We start from the raw sequence: 16,069 nt of genomic DNA on the forward strand, positions 1-16,069 counted from the left end.
AACTTCGCATGCTATCATTTAGCTCATGTCGACAAAGTTGAACAGTTGGAATGGGGTGTGGACATCTGCATCTTTTGATCATTTTCCTTCTCTCTAAACCTTTCATGTCTTAATGGTGATTTATTTATCTGACTCATGCCACTGCAAAGTCTTTAAGATTTTTGAGGAATTAATTTGGGTTATTATATTACAGAATGATAGATATTTCTGTCTTTTTCACAATCTGTTTTCCTTTCCAGGAAAAAAAAAATGTTGCTTCATTTTTGTTAGTTCACTACCATAGGTGTGGAGCTTCTTCCTATTTGCATGCTCTATGCAGAAGTTTAAATATGATATGGTTAGATTGATTCCAAATATTAAACTGTGGATACAATACTAATAAATTCTTCCAAATTTATTATCTCTCAAAATGGGGTTATTTCTCCTGATAATGAGAAAATTCAGGGAGAGAGAGTACAAGTCAGCTATTAATAGAGCATCTACACATTTTATAAAACTTATACACTATACTTCTACAAACTTCTATTCGATCAGCCTGGAGGATAGAACTTCACTATTTATTGGAGTCATTCAGATCACTGTTAAGGACATTAATCAACAGAAAGTCTCTTTGCATAAAGATATAATCTACTAACCTTAGGTTCTCTTTGTCAACCCTATCTGTATCCTTTGCCTCCATGAAACAGCAGAGCATGGGGCAAATGTGATGGAGTGAGACAGGGCTGGAATTATTCATTACCCCCAAGCCTTTCTAATCTAAACAAAGTTAGCTAGGGGGTCACTTCCATCACTTACACATGATGTGGTGGTTGGTGCTGTCATTTTGACAGAACCTAGAACCACTTTGGAAGTGGACCACTCAACAATTCTAAGGGGATTATTTATCTTGACTAGGTTAACTGCTGTTGGGAGACCCATATTAATTGTGGGTGGGACTGTTTCCTAGGCTGGGATCCTGAATGGTCTAAAATGAAGAAAGTGAGCTGAGCACTTGCCCGAATACATCACTCTCATCACTCTCTGTTTCCCAATGGAGGAGGACATGTAACTGGCTACTTCAAAGTGCTTTGACTTCCCCACCATGATAGACTGGATCATTGAATGATGAGTTCAAATAAGGTGTTCATCTTGTAGTTTCTTTCATCAGGCTGTTTTATCATTACAACAGGCAAAGTAACAAAGACAAATAGACACATACAGATGCAAATATTGTTCAGTAGGGGTGTCCCTGTGATTATCAGAATGTCAAATTTACACAATTACAGTAGAATGGGAGACAGTGAATTCTCCCCATTCATGATAGCTATTCATGTAATTCATTTACACCATCCCAGGAGCCTTTGTGTCCCATACATCTATGGTATTTCCTAGTCACGTCATAATCTGTTCTTCCTATTGTGAGTTCAAGTTTCCTCCATATTTTTCTTTCATAGACACATCAAAGACACCCCCACCTAAAGATTCTCATACTGGTGTCTTCAGCATTGTGTTTGACCATCCATTTGATGGCTCCAGTTATATTTTACAAGTCCCACAGTGATGCTGAAGAACATTTATGTTGGCTTGTTTTTTTTTTTTTAATCCTATTTGCCTCTGTGCATTGTTATAGTCCACATTTCCCATCACCTGATCTGTATTTTCTGCTTATAGGAGTATGATTTTAAAGACCTTTTGTTGGCCCTAGGGGTGATTCTGGTGATAAGCTGAGCTTCCCACACTTGTTTTGAATAGTTTTTACAGATATTTCAAAACCTAGTAGCTGGCCTTGACAAGACAGATATGAGAGATAAGGCTAGAAAGTAAACAAGAGACAACTTCCGTCCTCAGACAGCTTCAGCACAAAAGGAAGAGGGAAGGTGACCTGTCCTATTTGATGTACTTTGGCTAAAGAATTAATTTTCCATCCTGCCTTCCATGTGATTCACTGATTGATAGTTTGTTATTAGTAGATGACAGCACGGATTTTCATCCAAGAAAAGAAGGGAGGAGGGCTGCTCCTATATTCAAGACACTGCAAAGCCAAATAACGGAACTTGGAAATTATGGAGAATTAAAATGTTACAGACCAGAGCAAGTTATCACAGATTATCTTTGGTCTCCTCAAAGCCCATCTACTTCCCTTTCCTGTGTCTGAACTAACATCCCTATCATTATAAAAACCTTGAAATGATTCTTAGCAGACCACTATCTGTCTCCAGTTCTGAAGCTAAGAATCTCATCAGACAACATCTGAAAACTGTAGCAGAATGTTCCTCATGTTTCTGTTACATGGCCACTTGTGGCCTTAACACTGTATTTTGTAACTACTTTGATTCATGGCTTTGTTTGTAACTAATATAGTCTATGGAAGTCACCTCTACAGAGAAGTATGGTATATTAGAATCCTGAGTCTGTATTCCCAGGCTATGGTCACTCAGATTTGGGTTCTAGAATAAACTGTCTTTTAGTTCCTTTTTATGTGAGAACTATTTCTATGTCATCAACATATGATGCATATTTAATGACTGGAAGACAGACATACAGTGGTTTCATAATGGCTGGTGGAAAACTGATAGATGATTAACAGATATAAATGCCTATGTGACTTATCACTCTATCACTCTATTTTCAGATTCTTTGTCTTCCCTCTTTTTTGTTTTGTTTTTTTGTTGTTGTTGTTTTTGTTGTTCTGTTTGTTCACTGATCCCCCCCCTCCGGAAGGCTTTTTCCATTTTTCTCCTTCATCTTGCTAAACGTCACTTTCGATTTCCTGTCACATAGCTTTAAAAGGGCTAGCATCTTTACATGGAGAGGAAATGCACACACATTTTCCCAGGGGGAACAATAATAACTTGATGAGCCTCATTGTAGAGTGAGGTCAGACAAGATGCCAGACAATTTGGGTTTCAGCAAAGATCAGTCTGCCAGGTCCTAGCTGTTGTCTTAAAACTAGTTGCCCCTTAAGAAGACGTATTTTTGTGCTAAGTTAAAGGCAAATTTGCATCTTCTGAGCATCTCTATGAGGCCAAAAGTGCTGAGGTTGTGAAAAGCAGAGTGAAGAGTGTTTATTTGGGACTCGCACATACTGCAAATCACCCTCAGGGAGTGACTTAGCACCAGTGAGGAGCAAATAGAAAAATAGGGCTTGAAAAATGCTTTCCCAAACCCTTTGATGGATAACAAGTGAAAACGAAAGTGAGTTAGGAACCCAGAGCTGTGCTCATCTCCAGTGGTTCAGGGAGGCTCTGTCTGGCAGTGTTCATGGAAGTACATCTAGGGGAGGCTTCTAACTCCTGATGGCTCTAAGTGACTCCAGTTGTGAAACCAGCGCTGTGCTTACTCAGGGCTACTCAGAGGTCACCTGTGGAAAAGCAGTTAGGCTTCCCAGTTCCCCCAAAGCAGCGTTTTTGGGCTTTTTATCCCACTCTCTGACCTCTGTGAAAATGCAAACTCTATCAGACTGCTTCCCGTGACCGTAAGCATTGCTACAGTTCAGGAGTCCTAACTGGTTTGTTTCCTCTGCCAGTTAAAGAATTACAAGGCAAGAAAAATCTCAAGTGTGACAGGTAGCAGCAGGCAAATTCCCTGACACAGCAAGCAGGGGCAGACAGACTCAGTGAGGACTGAAAGGCTTTTGCTAAGTGAGAAAGTGCACACATCAAGCACACATAGAGAAAGATCCTCTGTGAAACCAGGGCAGGAGACTCAAGAAACGGTGGCCCCTCCTCCCCTTGAAGGCTACTGTCTTTGGGGGTCTTAAAATGAGTCCTCCTTCCTCAATTTAGGATTGGTAAGCTTGCAAAAAGACAAGCAAGCTTATAGGTCCAGGAGTTTGAGCTAAACTCATCATGGCCCGGGCCTGAACTCCATAAGCAGGGGGCCCTATGTATGTGAGACAAAACCCCATGAGCCTTTGTGTTAAGCTGCCAGGCTTCTGTGGCAAGGTAGAAGGGTGAAGGGGAAGCCAGCCATCTTGGAAATTCCTCACCATCTTTATTATTTAGTCACAACACCACTCCTTATCTGTCTACCCACCAGGGAATCTAACGCCTAGTCCCTCATTACGCTGTTTTCTGACCTGCTACAAAAGCATAGGGTGGGCAGAGATGGGGAGGCAGGAAGTAAGCACAGCCATAGACACAAAAACAAAGTATGTGAAGGGATAAAAGACAGGCAGAAGGACAAAGAAAAATGGTAGCTGGAGGAAGAGAGGACTCCAGGCAGAGAGCAGCAAACCCTGCTTCTACCTCACTTCCAAGGGTGTTGGCCACAAAGCTAGGGAACCTGTGTGTGCCTCAGGCACCATAGTCACAGCCCCATACAATTGCAGGAGGAAGTGCATGCCCATTTTACTCCATTGTCTGGCATGTGGATGTGTGTGTGTGCATGTGACCTAACACGTGAGTGAAGGTCACTGTGCAACTTTAAAGAGTCAGTTCTTTCCTTCCTTCCGTAGATCTGTGGATCAAAGTCAGGGGGTCGGGGTATCAGCTTGGAGCAACAACTGTTTTCAGGATCTGAGTCACCTCCCTGAACACATTCTCTCTCTCTCTCTCTGTGTGTGTGTGTGTGTGTATGTGTGTGTGTGTGTGTGTGAGAGAGAGAGAGAGAGAGAGAGAGATCAGTTTTCTGATTGTACCAATTCCCTAATCCCACTAATTTTTTCATTTCGATTTAGAGTTAGTATACAAAGTAACATTTTCACAATACTGTTTTATCGATTTATTCCTTTCTCTCGCTAAGTCCCTGCCCCATCCCCACTTTCCCTTCCTGCCCCCCCCAGTACCTGCTTCCAGTTTCATATGACACATGTTCACATGTTCTACTCTCCTCCCCACTCCTATCCCTTAAAGACTCTTTCTGTCCCCACACCTAGGCTCCTCCAGTTTGTCGACGTTTATTCATACACACTCTCACACATAAGTCTCTGTAAAACTAGAAGTTAGAGTTTGCATACAGCGGAACAAGCAGTGTTTGTCTTTCTGAGCCTGAGCTACCTCACTTAGTGTCCTTGTAAGGTGTCAATAGAGTCATATTTGAGCAAGCAATAGACCTTGGGCTGCTATGAAACAGTAAATATGGGGGGTTTGGGTAAGTGGAGAGCAGGCTGTAGCTGTAGTTGCTGTCAGTTATGACTGGACAATTGCAGAATACTCTGAACATGACATCGCCTTCTCTACTCAGTTCATAGCTAATCTTAACTGTCAACTTGATGAGATGAAGAACCACCATGGAAATACATCTCTGGATGTCTATACTTCTCTAGAAAAGTATATCTAAAGAAGAAAGACCTGAATGTGAACAGTAGAATCCTATGGACTAGACTTCTGGACCGAATAAAGAGGAGAAAGGGAGCTGAGCACCAGCATCCATCTCTCTCTGCTTCCTGTCTATGAATGCAGTGTGACCCTCTGCTTCATGCTCATGCCATAACACCCTCACCACCAAGACCTATAAACCTCAAACTCTGAGCCAAAATGGACTCTGCCTTCCTTATTTTTTGGTGATGGGGTTGGGGTGGGTCAGGCATTTTCTCTAAAGAAAGCAACTGGTGGGCAATTATGGACTCCTTCTTTTAAGAAGTAACCATTCCTAATCTGGATAATTAAGTCAGTCAAATAATATAGGGAATTTTGATTGTAATAAAAATCATCTGTGTGTTCTGAAACTCACTCTGTAGACCAGACTAGCCTCCAAGTCACAGAAATCCTCCTGCCTCTCCTTCCAAGTTCTGAAATTAAAGACATACACCTCCATGACTGGCTAACATATATAGTTAATTTTGGCAAATGTCCCATGTTCCTTAGAAATTAAGTGTCTTATTTGGCTACTGTGGGTGCATATTTATACTTATGAAGAGGCTAAGTATTGAAGATATTTAGATCATTCTAGAATTTCCATTTTCCTCTGCTCTTTTTAAATTTTAATTAAAGTAAAATCACATCACTTTTCTCCCTTTACACCTCCAATGTTTTTTCCTTCCAATCTCTCCCGTGCCCTCCCCATTACTCTCAAATTGATGGCCTCTTTTCTTTCTTATTGTAATAGATGACCAATAGACCTGCAGGCATGGAAGGGGGATTTAAAATATCCTACACTTAGACAAAGAACAATAAGCAACTAGGACTCTGAGATACAGAAAATCAATCTCTTTAAGTCAGGAAAGTAGGGAAGAGGGAAGAGGAGAGAGAAGGAGAAGGAGAAGGAAGGCGGAGAGGAGGAAAGGGAAAGAGAAGAAGAAAGAAGGAGGGAGAGATAAGGGAGGAATACAGAGAGGAGAGGGGGGAGGGAGAGGAAAGAGAGGGAGAAGGAGTTGTTTACAGATCTGGGAAGCAGACCCAGGGCTCCAAAGCTCTGCTCTGCTTCCTGTTTTCTCTTAACTCTATTTGACTCACATCTTGGGAAATGGACCAACTCTCTTCCAAATTCTTCATGGTCCAAAGAAATGGAACACATTACCTGACTTTAAAATACCACCTTTCCTATATACTAGCCAGAAGTAGGGGCATTAGTAAAATTCCCATCTGAAATCAGAATCAATTTGATTTCTTAGCTTTAACAAATTCCCAACAGTAAAAATAACATTTAAAAGAAAAGGAATGTCCATACCCAGATAGATGATGAATTGGTGATAAATGGATATGTAACTGATTGATGGAGAATTGATAGATGGTAGGCAGATATAAATACCTATGTGATTTTTCATTGTCCTTCTAGCTTCTTCTCATTTGTTACATTTTGTAGTGATGCAACATTAACAAAGAAGGAATATAGCAAGGAGCATGTGTGACTCTGGAAATTTTTTTTCCAAAATTATTCCTACCTAAAAATATACTTAAAAAATATAACCCTTTGTTTTTTCATAATGTTATGGTGTTTTGAATAATGCTTTTTATTGTGTGTTTTGAAGTACTAGCAGGGTCATCATTCTAGTTGAACGCATTCTTTCTCTCCTTCAGCCTGAATACTCTTCCTGACAAAGACATGGCTTTCACCCAACTGTGCTCTCTTGAAAAAAATAAAAATAAATGAAGTACTTCTGAGAACTGAACTTAAGCTCCTGAACTTTCTAATCCTATTTTCTTTAGCATTAGTTACTATTAATCAAGCTGCCTCTTATCTTTATTTATCTCACTTATTGCATAATTCTACACCATCTACAACATCGGGGCCAGGATCCTCACTTTTTATTTCCTTGTTTTGCTTCCAGTAACCAGAATAATGCTAGTATGCATGAGTGCTCAATAAAGTGCATTGTGAGGATGAATGGATAGATGAACAGATGAACGGATGAATCAATAGCTGGGTGAATGACTGGGGGTTGGGTGAGCGGATGGACGAAGAGATGAGTGGATGATAGATGATTAGAAGAGTAATAAATGGATGGGTAGATGAGTGGATACATGGATGAATGGATGAGAAGACAGATGATGGATGATGAAGACTGGTATACTTAGCATCATGCCTGACCCACAGAAAATATTTATCAAGAATCCACTTTTAATACAATAAATCCGTGGCACCAAAAGATGACATTATAATCTTGAGAAACCACATAATTTGCTGATAGTATGAGGTAGCTAGCTGGCTTCATGAGTGATTGTGCAGATGTCCACACCAGACAGGTGTAGCATACCACCCAGCCTTCCCACTGAACTCTGTACCTGCTTTTAGTATCCCGCAAGAAGTGTGGGAGTGATTCTAAACAGCCTGATGAAAAAGAGGAAAAATACAACTGTTGATTTCCTAATGTTCATTGGTGCTATGCCTGACAAAAGTCCATTTCAACAAGCCTCATCCAGAGAGTGGCTTGTCACCATGACTCAGTAATAATACTTTCGATTGCTGGGATAAAAAGATAGGCTTGCTCAAGAAGGCAATATACTAACATGGAGATATCACCCCATTCATCTCTGCTTATTCAATTAGGTCCAATCCAATAAGTATTTACTGAGAACTTCACGTCTTACAATTATTTACTATGGACTGAAGACTTACTCATTTCATGCCCTTCAGTATACTAGACATTCTGAAGCCCAGAAGAGAAGCCTATTGACTACAGTACAAATGAAAACACAGAATATGGGCAAGGAAGATGGTTCAATATGTGAAGCTCTTGCTGTGCAAACATAGGATCTAAATTCAATCCCTAGAACCCACTTTAAAAAGCAAGGCACAGGGGGGTGTATTCTAATTTCAGAGCTGGGGAAATAGAGAGCAGTGACTGATAAACCTAATCTGTTGATGAATTCCAGGCCTGTGAGAGACCTTGCATTGAACACTAAGGTGGGGAGCTGGAGAAGTGTCTCAGTTCATAATAGTGCTTGCTGCTCTTTGTCAAGACAAGTCCAGTTCCAAAACTTGTACTGGGCAGCTTACAACTTCTTGTAACTCCAATTCTAAGGTATCCGACACCATCTTCTTGCCTTCAAGATCACCCATACACCTGTGGCATAACATCAAACACACACGCACTCACACACACACACATGCACATGCACACACACACAGAGAAAGAGAGAGAGAGAGAGAGAGAGAGAGAGAGAGAGAGAGAGAGAGAGAGAAAGTGAACAGCCCCAGGACCACTTGAGGCTGAAGTTTGGCTTCCATATGCATGCATAGATATCCATGAACACACATGCAAACACGTGCATGCATGGATACCCATGAATACATACACACTCATGCATGAATACCCATGAATTAACACAATGTTAATCCTCAATCTAACATGCTTAGGAAGGTGGTGATAGAATTTTTGTCTCAAAAGATTGGAAGAGGGACAGAATTGTGTATTCTTGATCTACAGGTTCACATATATTTTCCCAAAACTACAGAATGATGTTATGTTGAGCTCAGACAAGCATGCTTTTAAGTCAAACTTTAGCAGGTAGCTTATCCAATTCAGATCAAATATAAGCAATGTATTTTGGAAGCAACCAGAAAATCTTGCTCTAAACCATCCTAGGAGATTAAACTTTAAATTAAAATATTAATGGCCAAAGAAGAGAGTAAAAGTTATCTGATGAGTGGAGGAATACAAAACCTAAGCTTATGTAGCTGAAGAGCTCAGTGTTTAAGACTACTTCCTGCTCTGCCAGAGGACCTGAGTTCAATTCCCAGAACGCAAGTTTGGCAGCTCACAACCATCTTTACAGCAGCTCCAAGGGGTCCAGCATCCTCTTCTGGCCTCCATGAGGACCTACACACACACATATACACACACATGCACACATGCACTCACACGCACACACACAGAGAGAGAGCTGGAGGGAGAGAGAGATACATAAATAAAATGAAACTACAGAAATAAAAATTAATAAGCAATATACCCAAATTTTCATACTCTTATAGATGTAAAATGCTTACAGTTTGTGGTGATTTGAATAGCAGTAGCCTCCACAAACTCATCTGTTTGAATGCTTGGCCCATAGGGAGTGGTGATATTAGGAAGTGAGGCCTTGTTAGTGGATGTAGGTCACTGTGGAGGAGACCTTTGAGGTCTCATATAGTCTCAAACCACTCCCAGTATGGCAGTTGCTTCTGCTGCTATGGATTAAGGTGTAGAGCTCTCAGCTCCTTCTCCAGCAGCAACACATCTGTCAGCATGCTACCATGTCCCACCATGATGATAATGGACTAAACTTCTGAAATGGTAAGCCTCCCCCAATTAAATGTGTTCCTTTATAAGAGTTGGCATGGTCATGGTGTCTCTTCACAACAATAAAATCTTAAACTAAGACACGGTTACTCCATGTCTAGAACCCAGATTTTTTTGTTCCTGAAGAACTCTTTCCCCTTCTACTGCCTTTTCTCTGCTTTTTGTCTCTCATGCTCTTTCACGTACCTCTTCTCTTATTTATTTTTCCATTTACCTTTGCTTTCTCCCCCTGGCCCACCTACTATGCCCTCCAGGACCCAGAGCACCGGAGTAAAATCTATGTCAATTATTGGCCCATTCATTTAAAACTTTCCTGAGGAACTGTACTATAGCAAGTAGTCCATATCACATGAAATTATAGTTTCAAAACAAATCAGTCATTAATGAAAATGGATTTGATGTCAGAGGAAGAGCAGATGGTGTCTTCTCAGACCATCTGAGCCAGAGTCTCCCTTCTCTGCTCTTGTCATTATGGGCTTGGAAATTGTTTTCATTCATCAGATGCATTTAGGATAGTTGGGTTAAAACAATTACATCAAGTGAGTTATATAAGATGGCCTACCATAGACTAGAATAGGGGCTAATATATTGTATGAAAATTACACTTTTAACTAAGGAGATGAGATATAAAAATATTAATAAAATAGCAGCTCTTACTAGAATATTGCTTCAAAACTATGTGGTCAACTGCATGTATGTATCATTACATCTAATTCTGACAAGAACATTTAATGCATATATTTATAAAAATTGGAATGTGAAAATGTCAGTGATTGAGAGCCATAGGCAGAGGTCATAGACAAACTCAGTTCTTGGTCCTTGGGTCCCAGTTGTCTACCATCTTCTGTGACAGCCAAGAATTCTGGTTTATCAGGAAGCAGATGTACAGAGAAAGGTTTCCAAAATAAAACCTGTCAGAGGTAGTAGGCAGGTAGGAGGTAGAGGGTGTCAGATGATAGTGGAGACATGCCTTGTTGCTGGAATGTCTTCTTTGCAGCTTAGTCCCACAGCTGATTTCCCCCAAGTAAGCACACAGACACTATATTAATCATAAACATTATTGGATAATGACTAGGACTTCTTATTGGCTAGCCCTGTCTTACATTTTAACCCATTTCTATTAATCTAAGTATTTCCACGTGCTCTTATCTTAGTGGGAGAAGTCTTCTTTGCAGCACCTCGCTTCCCACTTTTCCCAGAATTCTCATCTCCTAGTCCTGCCTATCTTCCTGCCTCTATTGGACAAACACTGTTTTATTCATCAACCAATAAGAGAAACACACATATAGAAGGGCATTCCCCATATATGCCCCCATTCTTTTCTTTGTTCTGTTTATTTTCATGTGGACACTATTGTATATATGTGCTTGTTGGCTTTCTGTCCATGAAAAGCTTGTCACGGAAAGTGGGGAGATGGTTTAGTGGGTAAAGAGCTTGCCATGCAAGCCACTGGACCTGAGTACACTGATGCTAAGAACCCACAAAAAGTAGAACATGTAGCAAGAATTTGTCACTCCAGGGCTCCTATGGAGAAACATAAAATGGAGACATTAGAGTCTATGGAAACTCCGATGCCAGCTAGCCTTGCATTAATGGCAGCAGGCAAGAGACCTGAGATTGTCCTCCACATATATGTTGTAGCAAGTGCTTACCCACAATCACTCAAAAATGCACACATGTGCACATGCCTGAATGCATGTGCATGCATGCCAAAGCACATACAAGCACTATACAGAAAAAGGTGAAATGAAAATGAATAAATAGTGCCCCCCAAACTATATTTAAAAATTAAGAGTCAATACACCCAAGTTGGAGAAAAATTACAAACTCTACTTAAGAAGCAATAAAATCGGGCTTGATACCACTTATCTGCTTAATTATCTTATAGTTATATTGAGAAGTTGGGTGCCAAACAGCAGAGCTCAATAGAATATGATTCATATTGATTATTCCTCTATTATTTCCAAATGATAAATTGGGGATGTATTTTTTTTAGTTGAATTCCAGGAACCAATCCTGAGCATACTCATTTACTGTGCCTGCATTTTAGACACCAAAATCCACCTTTCAAATCAGAGATACAAAATTAATTTATATTTAAACTCAGTTGAAAGGTTGAGGATCTCTTAATACACAAACAAAAACTTTGAATAGGAAGCAGTAATGTTAACTGTGATATAGAGTTTGTTTAATAATCAATGTGATTGGATCTGAGGAGATATCTCAGTGTATAATAGTTCTTGCTGTAGAAGCATGGAGACCTGAGTTCAAATCTGAAACACCTGCTGCTAGAATTCTTTACATAGGGAGATATAAAGAGCATCTAACTCTCCTACCACCACGGACTGCTAAGTTCCCAATGACAAAACATAACACAGTTCTATCTTCTTGGGGAAAACAATGCTTTTTATTGAGCTTACTGACATAGAATGGAACTCTAAAGCAGCCACGCATGAGTTATAGCTTCTGCATAGCCATATAGATGAATCCCCTCTTCAATTAACTCCAACAGCAGCAGCAGCCTGTGTACTTTAATACCTTACTAGACCCAAAGACACAGACTCCCAAAGCCATGTGCAGTTAGAGCATCATTTTGTACACATAGCTGGGAGGAGTGACTGGAATGTCAGATGAAGTTCCAAAGGTGTGTCCCCACACCCTCCTTCTATGAACCAATTTCAACTGGCGACAATCCCCATCAGAGTCTGGCAACCAGGCAGATCATATAGAATACAGGTGGCAGTTGTTCAGATCAGTGGACTTCATTGTATAACAGAACCCACAGAAAAAGACAGGCATGGCTAAATATTGGGGTAAGAGACAGAATCCCAGCAGCGTTCCACCCAGCGTCTCACAAAATCAGCAAGATTTTCATTCATTCAGATACCTGTGGATAAAAACACCTTAAGTTCAACTGTAGTACGCACAAGTGCATGTATCTACATACATATGTACATGTATGGCATCGTTTTTAACGAGAAATTTAATGAGAAAATACTCCATTGTATAAATGTATTGCATTATCTTTATCCATTCCTTGGATGGCGGTTGATGGACATCTACATTCTTTCCATTTGCTGGCTATTATGAATATTGCTGCTATGAACATACCCTTATGATATGGTAGAGTGTTCTTTGGGTATATGCCGAAGAGTGGTTTATCTGACTCTTTAGCTAGGTCAATTCCTAATTTTCTGAAAAACTTTCATATTGATTTCCATATGGCTGTACAAGTTTTCACTACTACCAGCAATGGAGGAGTGTTCCCCTTGCTCTGCATCCACTCCAGCATGAGCTATTGTCGCATCTACCTTGGCCAGCAAGGAAACACGACCACGACTCTTCTTCAAGCAGTTTATTCAGAAACCATGTACATCAGATTCTGCCTCCCCCAGCCCCAGCAATCCCTTAAATGTGCACTCACTGCCCAATCAGCTCATGCCATCTGGCGATCCCGGATAGGCCATAGAAGGAGGAAGCTCACCAGATCCATTAAGCACTTCCAAATAAGGCTTGTTTACTGCTAAGCTCGGACTACCTGGCATCCATCCAGGTGCCATCTTGGGGCTGTGGCTTCCTACAAGCTATCACTTGTGTTTTCTTTTTTTTTAATCTTAGTCATTCTGATATGTGTAAGGTGGAATCTCATAGCTATTTTGATCTGTATTTTCATAACAGCTAAAGATGTTGAACATTTCTTTAAGTGTTTCTCAGCCATTTGAGATTCTTCTGTTGAGAATTCTCTGTTCAGATCTGTGCCCCATTTTTTAAAATTGGATTATTTGATTTGTTGGTGTCTAGTTTATTGCGTTCTTTATATATTGTGGAACTGAACCCTCTGTCAGATGTAGAATTTGTGAAGATCTCCCTGCCTATAAGCTGCCACTTTGTCCTTTGGACAATGGCCTTTGCCATACAGAAGCTTTTCAGTCTCATGAGGTCCCATTTGTTAAGTGTTGATCTTAGTACCAGTGCCTGCATGACTGGTGTTCTGTTCAGAAAGTTGTCTCCTGTGCCAATGTGTCCAAGGCTATCCTTCCTTTCTCTTCTATCAGGTTCAGTGTATCTGGTTTTATGTTCTCGTCTTTGATCCACTTGGACTTGAGGTGATAGATTGATAGATGTGGATCTATTTGCATTATTCTATATGCTGACATCCAGTTAGCATGGAGGAAGAGAGAATACTTGGAGGGACATCTGCAATCAGTGGATACCTCTGGGATGAGCTAGAAATATAGTGTAATGGAAACTGCCAGAAATCTCTGAGGGTGACCCTTGCTAAGACTCCTAGCAATGGGGGATATGGAGCCTGAACCACCCATCCTCTGTAACCAGGTAAGACTTCCACTGGAGGAACTGAGACCCTAACCCAGCCACATAATGTTTTAGCTATAATTTTCCCTGCCTACAAGATATGTTGGGTTTAAGGTGATGCAAAAATTATGGGAGTAGTCAACCAGTAATTGGTCCAGCTTAAGACCCATAACATGAAAGGGAGCCCACCCCTGACACTGCCTGGAAAGTCAGTTACCAAGGCTGAACAGCTCAAAGCCCTAGGACAGAACCAAACATAACTGGAAATAAAAAAATAAAATGCCAATTTAATGATGGCCAACAATATTCTGTTATACTTACATATTGGTGCCTAGCCCAGTTGTCAGAGAGAGTTCATCCAACCACTGATGGAAACAGATGCACAGCCAAATACTAGGGATGTGTGGAATCCTCCGGAAGAGAGAAAGGAAGGATTGTGGAAGCCATAAGTGTCAAGGGCACCACAAGAAAAGCCACAAAATCAAGTAACCTGGGTTCACAGGGGCTCTCGGAACCTGAGCTTCCAACAAGCAGGGGATTGAGTTAGGCTCTCTGCACACATTAGAGTTGAGTAGCTTTGTCTTCACATCAGAAGCCTAACAGTGGGAACAGGGGCTGTCTCTGACTCTGTTGCCTGCTTTGGGGACACTTTCCTCCTACCAGGTCACCCCATCCAACCTTAATAGGGGAGAAAGTATCTAGTCTGACTACATCTTGATATGCTATGGCTGGCTGATATTTGAGGCAGATCAGCACTTTTCTGAAGAAAAAGGAGGAAGGGTGAATGGGAAGTGATAGCAGAGGTTGGGGGGGGGACTGGGCGGAGGGATGGGGGGAGGAGAGGGACTGGGCAGAGGGATGGGGGGGCTGGGCAGAGGAACTGGGGGGAGGGACTGGGAGAAGAGGAGAGAGGGAGGGCAAACTGATAGAACTGGAAAAAACAAATTAATAAAAATTACAAAGGAGCTAATACAAATTTTAAAAGAAAAAAATTAAAAATAAACTAACAGAAGCCTTCACTTAAAGGAATATATAATGCTGGTATGTTTTACTGCATGTTTCTGGGAATTCAACTAAAATAAAAAGCTAATACATTTAAGTATCTCTGGAGCATTTAAGAATCTTATAAATACATCCAGGAAATAAAGAATTTCGTACTATGAAATTTCCCTTTCTGACAAATTTTCCTTCTTATTAAGTCAACTTATTTCAGAAAGGTTACATAAGCTTAAGCACATGATGTCATATAATAAATCAAGATAAATGGAAAATATATGATTCCTTTTTACAGAGTATGATTTCAATGCTTATTCCATCATCTTTCCCTTTGGCAGAGTGCTTCAGTATGAATCTGAGCCCCAATTCACAATGCACGAACAGAGGCTATTTATTACAATGTTGTGTCATTTGTCACTTTTATGGAACTCAGTGTATTTTGCAGGCTGTAAAATGGGCGAGAGTGATTCAGAAATGATCTATGCCGTCATTATTCCTCATTCCTTCTGCTTGAATTGCATCTTCTCCCTCCAACAGGCTTGATTTATTAGCCGAATAAATAACAATCTGCTTCAATAATGTATATCTATCGAGACTTCATTAGCTGCCCAGGAGATGCAGTCCTGATTTTAAATAATTGAAACACACAAGTGATGGAGTCTAGTGGACGTGAGATGATTGGAATATAAATATTTACAGAAGCAGAGTGGAGGAAGGAAAATGTTTTCCGGGTTGACTGGAAACAGAGGGGCACATTCAGATGACGGTAAATGTTCTTTGTGAGAGCATGGAGATTTGGGGGTTTCTCTTTTCAGCTAAAAAGACATCTTAGAATGGAAGTATAGTCATATAAGTTCTTTGAATTTCCCCCAAAAGCTGTCCCTAAAATTCTGCTAACTCATTTACGTTTTGTTTTCTGGATGGGGTGTGTGCACACAGAGTGTGTGTGTGCACTGTGTGTGTTATATGCATACATGTATGGACAGATATGCATGCCTTTTTGTACATAGAGGCCAAAAATGGACATCAGATATTCTGAACTACTCTCTACTCTACCTTTTCTTGAGATGTGATCCCTCAATAAACCTAGAGCGAGGCTGACTGACAGCATGCTACAAT

Source organism: Phodopus roborovskii, unplaced genomic scaffold (assembly GCF_943737965.1).
Source record: "Phodopus roborovskii unplaced genomic scaffold, PHOROB, whole genome shotgun sequence".
Classification (NCBI taxonomy): domain Eukaryota; kingdom Metazoa; phylum Chordata; class Mammalia; order Rodentia; family Cricetidae; genus Phodopus; species Phodopus roborovskii.